The sequence below is a fragment of the Thermobia domestica genome, chromosome 3 (assembly GCF_964235325.1).
Source record: "Thermobia domestica chromosome 3, izTheDome1.hap1.1, whole genome shotgun sequence".
In the NCBI taxonomy this organism is placed as follows: domain Eukaryota; kingdom Metazoa; phylum Arthropoda; class Insecta; order Zygentoma; family Lepismatidae; genus Thermobia; species Thermobia domestica.
In genome coordinates, this window is record NC_137456.1 from 68,008,678 (window position 1) to 68,018,213 (window position 9,536).

The 9,536-nt window shown below is 39.0% G+C and overlaps 1 protein-coding gene across 1 annotated transcript in view; it reads right to left on the reverse strand.

The window, feature by feature from the left end:
- Positions 1-3,703, reverse strand: part of LOC145680470 (uncharacterized) — a 103,321-nt gene extending 99,618 nt beyond the window's left edge. The window contains exon 1 of the mRNA XM_081751038.1: positions 3,546-3,703. The gene's annotated coding sequence lies outside the window, so the exon portion shown is untranslated. The remainder of the gene's footprint in view (positions 1-3,545) is intronic.
- Between the last annotated feature and the right edge of the window lie 5,833 nt (positions 3,704-9,536).

Sequence of the window (9,536 nt, forward strand, 5' to 3'; positions counted from 1 at the left end):
GCTTTTAGGTAAGTTACTGTATCCACTATACACAAGAAATGGATTCTACTATTATAGAAATAGATGGATATCATGAGATCTCCGCAATAGATATATTAAAAAGTCCCACACAAGCTTCTTAGAAACCAAAAATTATAAGGAGTTGCTGGCAAGAGCATAGGAATTAGGTTGAGAACCATACTGCTAGTGACAAATACCATATACTGGTATGATAAAAGAAGTGAATAGGTAGACTGAATATATTGGGGAAAACTCGTACAAAATTCAAGGACAATATAATATTGTCCATCGTGTATACATGATCGAGACGCTTCCCACTAAAGGTAATGCATTTTGCTATAAAACTCTTAAGAGGCCTCATCCCGGCGAAATTAAAATACAGCTAATTTTACAGTAATTATGTGATATCTTCAAATAGATAAAAGATAATTGAAATACGGAACAAGAGCGCCCTAGTCATTATTATTTTCTGTGAGGTACCTTTATCACAAGTCACCTAGTGGCTTTCCGTTTCCAGCCGTTTAGAAACGCGAAAATAAATGCCGATTTTCAAAATGGCCAGAAATCGAAAGCAGATAAGTGGGTCGTGATAACGATGTCTCATGTAAAATGATATTGTATAGGGCGCTCTTGTTCCACATTTCGATTATCTTTTATCTATTTGAAGATATCACATAATTACTGTAAAATTAGCGGTGTTTTAATTTCGCCGGGATGAAGCCTCTTAAGCCCCACACAAGCCTCACCATTGGTCTAGTGTGCGCCTTTGGTCACTGTAGTGCTGGGTTCAATTCTCTATGGGAGAGCATAGAACGAATGGCGATGCCTCAGATTTTGCTAGTTTGGTCAATATTTGGAACTATGTTGTCTCTAAAATGTGTTTTGAAAGCAAAGTTTCGTCTCGAAAAGTATTGAAATACCTTTTCCTATTAAAAGAGCTCTTTTTCGTCTTGTAGGCGACACTAGATATCACATTAAACTCTGGGTAGCGCTGTAACTTCGAAATTTTTTTCTGAAAGGGAAAACATTAATATTTGGGTCCTGTAGATAAAAAAAAACCAAGTTGGGCCCTAGAAAATATGAAATATGCTATATAGAATTAAAAAATTCAGTAAATATTTTTTATTACTTCTAGGACACCAGTTGGTGTTTTACTGAAGTAGAACCCAGGGTCTCATTCTGTAACGGTCTTCGCAAAATTTGCGCATCTCAACCTAATCCAGTTATAACTACAATACCAACTATTGCAAACTTCAATGAAATTTTAACGCAAATTGCTACGGAATGAGGTCTCAGATTATGTTTAATTTTAAGGAAATATATTTTATTAAGATAATAAGGAGGCAGTGATAATAATAATAATAATAATAATAATAATAATAATAATAATAATAAAATAATATCATTACTAAAATAGTATGGTGGGTCCATTCCATGGTTTACAAATCTAGTCTATGGGACTAGACTTATATTTGACATAACTTAAAGCCTTGTAGAGGTCCTGATACCAGACTTTTTATTAAAACGGGACGAAATCACATTTTCATTTCATTTAAGACTATTTTTTTCCTGATGTGGTGACTATATTCCAGGCTTTATTTATACATTCATATTCGTATCGTGTAATATAGAATAAGAAAGTACCTTACTACTTTATTATTTTATGTAGTTATTTTACTTTCTGCAGTGGAGAACACAAGAATATTTTTATTACCAATTGTATTTAAAAAGGATGCACTTCTCAAAGTTGTAAAAAAACAAAAAAAAAAAAAAATCCTACTAGGAGTTGACATCATTACTCACATAGTACGCTACGTCCCTGGGATGTCCCATTTTGATCCCAGTCATCCCATTCGGTTCCCGGGATTATCGGAACAATGAGAAGACATCCCATGGACGTCCTGCATGGGACGTCCTGAAGGATTCCCATGTAAGATGTCCACGGGACGTCCCAGATGGGACAGGAGGTCCGAGGGAAAACCAATAGACATCCCTTCGTGGTCTCGTTGAATATCCCGTATCCCGGGATATTAGCGGACATCTGGATCTCCCGCGGAAATCCTGTGGATGTCCCGGGAGCACATTCGGATAATCCCGGGATGTCCCGTCGTCCGTTGCGGGCTCAGTCTCGGACATCCCGTGGACGTACTTGTGCTGTGTGGGTAGTAACACTAACACTATCCCTTGAAATGAGCTCCCCTCAAGCATCAGGGAGCTTAAATGGGAGGGCAGGTGCCTCTCCTGCCTCCCACAGGTTACGGCCTTGACTCTAGGTCAACATCTCATATAGCCGAAGTGCTGAAAAGGACCGCTAAACTTAAAGAAACAAACAAGCCTCAAACTACACGCATTTAAAAAGAAACTCGTTGTTACCTCCTTTCAGAATTCAACGTTACCCCATAAAAATGTAATGCCCTGTCTTTAAGCTGCATCAGGAGCCCATGACCGGGTAGCCGTATTGTTAATAGCTTGATATGTGATCAGCAAGATCGACAGATATCGAATATTAATTCTAGTTTCTTAGATCAGAGTTCACTTCATCTTAAATCAAACATGTAGTTTCCCAATTGTCTCAAGAAGCTGGACCAACACACACAAAAATATCTACCTCCACCGGGAGTCAAACCTAGGACCAGTGGAAGTAGACAGACAATAGATACGCTAGTTAATCAGTTAGTTAGGAGAACAATAAAACCAGAAAGGAATGTATACTTTTGAGCGATGCTAGGAGAGAAAAAGTATGGTGATATGGGGGAGGAGGGGGAATGGCGTATGAAATTTTAACAGATTAACACGTTTCATGGACTTTACATGTCAAAAACAAAATAATTTTTAAACGTCTGCATTTTCCTTCCGAAGCACGTGCACTCGTTTAGAGGTTGTGCGTTCAACGTAGCTTAAGATTTGTATAAGATTCTCCATGGGTCATTTTCGAATTTTCTTCCCACTCTCAAGAATAAAGAGTGGTTTATTGCACGGGAATTTAAAGACAAAAATCTTAAAAACGGTTTTAATGATTTTGTTCACATTTCATAAATGTTTATTAACAGTCTTTTAAAGTATGGTATAATTCAATAATCATGAAAAAATCCACAATGTATTGTTTACTATTAGAGGTAAGTTCTTCCAGAACGATTTTCTTTAAAACGGCTAAAACAAATTTGTTCATAATTCATAACTTGACAATATTACGTAACTAATTTACCTTGAAAAAGCATTATAAGGAGTAGTTCATTTGATGGATGTGAATGTTCTTTGGATGAAGTTTTAAGCAAACGCCATGTAATTTTGTGAAGTATTCCATAAATAAATAGTTCAGTAATAACTGCAACATAACATGATTAGTTTCAGAAATTGGAGCGGAAAAGTTTAGTACGGTGGGCCCATACCTTTTATATAGTGAAGCTATCTTACTTCTGGAGAACACAATAATAGTTTTTTTTATTATTATTATCAATTGCATTTTAAAAGGATGTAGTTCTCAATGCTGTAAGAAAGAAAAATTTTTCTGCTACAAGTTGACGTCATTAGTAACACTAACTTACCTTTATTATTGTGTGTGTGTATATACGTATATATACATGCAGCAGCACTTTTACGAGAGGAGAGGACCAGCCGGTTCACAAAGAACGTAGTTCCAGAGCCCACAAAGTAACAGATCGTACTGAGTGTCGGATGTGAAAGTTCTTAGTCTTTACCTATCCAAACAGCAAACCAAGATTCCGAGCTTCCTCTTAGCGTCCCTTTCTCCTCTCCTGTCTTGGATATAAAAGCTTGTCCCACTTTAACCATTTCCATTGGCTACATGTTTTCTTCCCTTCTTCTCCTCTTGTTTTTGTATTTTGGAAAATAAAAATAAAAAAAGAACAAAAAAGTGAGATCATAATTAGTTTTGTATTAACTACACGTCAGAAACAGAGAGAGAGTATATACATATTTTATAAATACAGTTTTTAACATTATTCTTTTTATGTCTTGGGAACACGTTATGTAACGACTGTGGACATGTATAGTACATAACCTTAAGGTAAAATTTCCTTGGCAAAAAAAGCAAAAGATAAATATATTAAGAACGCCGGCAATACGTGATTGTTATCCTTTAAGAGTGCATGGGAGGAAAGCTGAAAAACAATAAGAAAAAGGAATTCGTAATATACGGAACAATTAAGACATACCGTGTTTAGCCATGTTACATAGTGCTTGCTTACAATGTAAACGAATGAATATGTGTGAATATGTTCCTCTAAAAAGTATAAAATAAACTCAAATATTTAAGATATGAACCGTATAAAGATCTTTGAGATAAAAAAGAAGTTAGTATATGTATTTCACCGCATACATTTTACGAATTCCTCCCCCTATTCTGTATAAATATATATTTATGTATATGATTTGTACATATCACCAAGGGCGCCCATATTGCGGTTTCCAAGGAGAGAGGGGCAAGTATACGCGACATTTCAAATATAGGTTCAAATTTTGCTGTAGCTAATGTAAAAAAATCAATTGGGTTTCGATATTCCGAAGTACGATTTCCTCTAGCGGGGTGAGCGCCCCACCTTGCCCCCCTGATGGACGCCCTTGCATATCACTACTAATTTTATCAATATTATTGGATTTAATATATTTAGTTCAATTTTATCTTAGGTTCTAGTTTAACACGTAAATAACTAAATAGTTTACATTGTAGTTGAAATCTCAATCACAGAGAGTTTTACCAAACGAGAGATTGGAACAGTGGCGTGATCTAGCGAAAACTGAACATTCAACATTTCTACTTATAAATAATACAAAAACAATTGGAATAACCAGGAGTTGATATCACTGTTTTCTGAAAGCACGAAGACCAGTACCATTTTGACAATGATTCATATATTCTAGGTGCTTTACTCATATAGTTTATTTGAAATTGCTTCTAGACGCATAGTTTCGTACGTTTGACATGACATCTTATAATGTCCTATCTGCTATTGTCATCCACCTCCGAGATTATCTTTAAACAGTAGCCAACTTTCAGCATAAAAGTGCTGCGGACTAGGTGCGGATACTATGCAGTGTCGCAGTTAGGGTTACCATATGACGTACTTTAAATAAGAGAACGCTTTTACATTTCACAAATAAAAGGCTTGGAAGGAAAACATAGTAAGTGACAAATGCAAGTTTTAAGATACTGAAAGTTATGTGTATAAGTGTGTGAAAAGAAAACCCTAATTCATGTACAGGGTGGGAAGGAATTAACTCTCTATTGATTAGGAGGGAACCTGTTAAAACCCCCACAGCCAAAACCCCCACACTCAAGAAATGTCAAAACGCCCATACAAACGGTCATAGCCCCCACACAAATGGACAAATCTCCCAAACGCACGAACGGTCAAAACCCCCACAGCCAAAACCCCCACACTCAAGAAATGTCAAAACGCCCACACGATCGGTCATAACCCCCACACAAATGGACAAATCTCCCAAATACACGAACGGTCATAAACCCCACAGCCAAAACCCCCACACTGGTAGTCGGTAATAACCTCCAACGGTCATAACTCCCACACAAATGGACAAAACAGCCACATATAGCAACGGTCACAATCCCCACATAAATGGACAAAACCCCCACACAAATGGACAAAACTCCCAAATGCAGAAATAGTCACAACTGCCACACAAATGGACAAAACCCCCACACAATCGGACAAATCTCCCACACTCTGAAATGATCCTGGTTGCATGTCTTGCCCTTGTACTTTTTAATAACATTTTTTATTCCACTTAAACTGATGTTGCAACTATTCTTCTTGGGCGTCATAAAGAACCGCAACAAAGACGTGAAATGACGATCATTTCAGAGTGTGGGGGATTTGTCCGATTTTGTGGGGTTTTTGTCCATTTGTGTGGCAGTTGGACAATTTCTGCATGTGGGAATTTTGACCATTTGTATGGGAGTTTTGTCCATTTGTGTGGGGACTATGACCGTTGCTATATGTGGCTGTTTTGTCCATTTGTGTGGGGGTTATGACCGATTGTGTGGGCGTTTTGACATTTCTTGAGTGTGGGGGTTTTGGCTGTGGGGGTTTTGACCATTCGTGCGTTTGAGAGATTTGTCCATTTGTGTGGGGATTATGACCGATCGTGTGGGCGTTTTGACATTTCTTGAGTGTGGGGGTTTTGGCTATGGGGGTTTTGACCGTTCGTGCGTTTGGGAGATTTGTCCATTTGTGTGGGGGTTATGACCGTTTGTGTGGGCGTTTTGACATTTCTTGAGTGTGGGGGTTTTGGCTGTGGGGGTTTTGACCTAGATCCGAATAGGAACTAAATTCCAGGACTTTCAGCAGCTTCAACCGTGTTACCCCGTCATGTATGAAAATTGTTTATAACTTTATTGATACTTATCAAATTTTCATGAAATTTATAGTGTTTTGAGCCTTACAATAGTAAAATTTATTACACGATATCTCATTTATGTCATTGCAGGTATTAGCGGCAAATCATGACGCATCCTCTAACTCCATGAGCGGTTCAGTTGGCATTCTGGTACAAGTACAGATATGGTGGCGAAGTGTGGAAGAACAGGCCTGTAGCCAGTCCAAAAATGGAGGGGGGCGGGGGGCGGATGAAGTTATGTGGAGCACGATGCAACCATATTATAGTTCATTTGCCAGTCTACCGTGAAAATTTTAGGGGCAGCCAAAATTTAGGGGGGGGAGGACTCTAGACCTTCCTGGATACGGGCCTGTGGAAGAACCCTGTACCTCGCTAAATACGAAGACTATAATGACTTGCCATTCGAAACCAATGGACACAGATTGTGTAGCAGATATTAGGAGACGTCGTCGTACCTCAGTATCCAGGACGAAAGAAAACGTGCAAGTGGTTCAGGTGTTCAATCAAAGAAATCACAAAGATAGGCATATCGCAAAAGTGGTTTATACCCGACACAGAATCCAAACTGTCTGAAGGAAAAGTTGAATTTTCATCCATGGAAACACATTACTGCCAGGAATTTTTGCAGAAAGATTGTGATCATCGGTTGGAGTATGGAGAGGTAATGCTTGCTTGTTATGAAGATTGGTTCGATTTTTTCGGTAATATCCTATGGTCAGGTGAAGCCGAGTTTCATATTGGAGGGTTTATTAACTGGTATTTTCAAGTCTCTGAAGAGATGACATGTCAGGGGTAAAGAGGACGTCTGATGACCTACCCTGGGCTCAGCATTAGTTTGCTCTCGCCTGGTACGAGGTTCTCTTGGTTCGATTACATTTCTCATCTTTACTTCACACCCTATTTTATAAGTATTCACTTTTATTAACCACCCATCTTCTTTGACCCAAACAAGTAGTGAAGACACTGCTATATTAGGAAACAAAATTTGATAGATATGATTTTAGAAGGAATTTTCCCCTCATTTAAACCATCTTAGATGAAGACTTATGACAACTTTCTGAAGGTACATCAAGTTCATATTGGTCTAGGTTCTTCATATGCCCCTGGCTAAAGTAACGCTCCCAAAATTTAGGAATGAAATTTGAGATATGAATCTTGGAGGTACTTTCCTTAGTTTTAGACATCTAACGTTAGATGAAGTATTATGAGGTACTCTTCTGTTGGACTTAACCATTATTAAAAAGTTTGGAGCTTTGGTTCACCTTGAAAATTTGATCCGTGAATTTTTTGGGGATTAAATTGGATCTGGTGCATCAGAGACATTGCTGTACCTTTCAAATCACCCACACCTATGCATTCACAACGTTTAATGCAACGGTGCTATAATATATGATACAGTTCCCAAATTAAAGAATGAATCCAATTATTTGGTCTAGGAATTAATTCGTGCGGGTGGACAAGAGATGGCGCAACGAACAGAGCGTCCCACAGTTCCGTGTATCCACACATGTGTTGCAAACCCCTGTCATCGCGTATCGTTCGTAGTATAGGGCAGTGGATTAAAGCGTCAACAACACCAGTTTGTAGTTAAGTGAACATGGCGCAATTTGTGCCTGATAAAGTGTTTTTGCGGGGTGTCCTGCTGCATTACTTTAACATGCAGAAAAGTGCGACTGAAAGTCATCGTATTTTGCTGGAAGTGTATGGTGACCATGCTCTAGCTGAGCGAACGTGTCAGAAGTGGTTTGCACGGTTTAGAAGTGGTGATTTCGGCTTGGCAGACCAAGAGCGAGCTGGACAGCCAAAAAAATTTCAAGACGAAGAATTGACAGCATTGCTCGAGCAGGATTCGTGTCAAACGCAGGAACAACTTGCAGCAGCATTAGGCGTTGATCAAACAACAGTCTCCAAACGCTTGAAAGCCATGTGAATGATTCAAAAGATGTCACATTGGGTTCCACATGAATTGAAAGACAGAGACGTTGAAAGACGAAAAACCATTTGCGAATTGCTGCTTCAACGACAGAGCAGAAAGTGGTTTCTGCATCGAATTATTACGGGTGATGAGAAGTGGATCCATTACGAGAACCCTAAACGAAAAAAGGCCTGGGTGAAACCAGGTGAACCAGGTCCATCACAACCAAAACGAGATATTCACTGTGCAAAGGTTATGCTGTGCATATGGTGGGATATGAAAGGTGTGGTGTACTATGAGCTGCTGCAACCGGGTGAAACTATGAATGGAGAACGTTATCGGCGACAATTAATACGTTTGAAGAAAGCTCTGGCCAGAACACGACCAGAATGGGAGAACAGACATGATAAACTTATTATTCAACATGATAACGCTCGCCCACATGTCGCAAAACCGGTCAAAACCTATTTAGAAAATGTCGGATGGGAAGTTTTACCCCACCCGCCGTATTCACCAGACGTTGCTCCTTCGGACTACTACTTGTTCGATTGCATGAACAACGATTTGATTGGACAGCGGTTTACTTCTTCAGAAGATATCGAAACATGGGTCTCTGACTGGATCGCTTCCAAGGATGATGACTTCTTTCGCCACGGAATCCGTACATTGCCTGACAGATGGGCGAAAGTGGTGGCTAGCGATGGACAATATTTTTCTTAAGGTATTTATGTATTTTGTGTTTGTACTACAGCTTCAATGTGTGCGTACCAACCGCACGAATTATTTCCTAGACCATATATTATTTTTTGTTTTAATTTTATACCAATCCAAACCTAGTAGTAGAGACAACTTGCAAACCGTTTGCTGTAAGCTTGAATTGCAAGTCAGCCAAGCTTGCTTCCAACTTGATTGGAAAACGTGCAAGCATGACGCAAGCTGGATTTCAATAACGAAGTTACGAAGGGGAAACCTTGCATTCAGTGTTCCATTCAAGCTTGACGTAAGTTAAGACAAGTCAATAGTCAATGATGCTGTGAAGCTCTGCGAAGGGTCTAAAGCATCGCTTGCAAGTACAACAAAAGGAAGATTGTATGAAAACTTGCGTTTCAAATGCAAGAGTAGAAAGCCAAAAGTCAAGCACGCGCCAACTGGCCGTAAGCTTTCTTGCTACTAGGGAAGGGTATAAAATAGTACTTGTGATGGACATCTATCTTTCAAATACATTATCTGCTTCTTCTAAGCC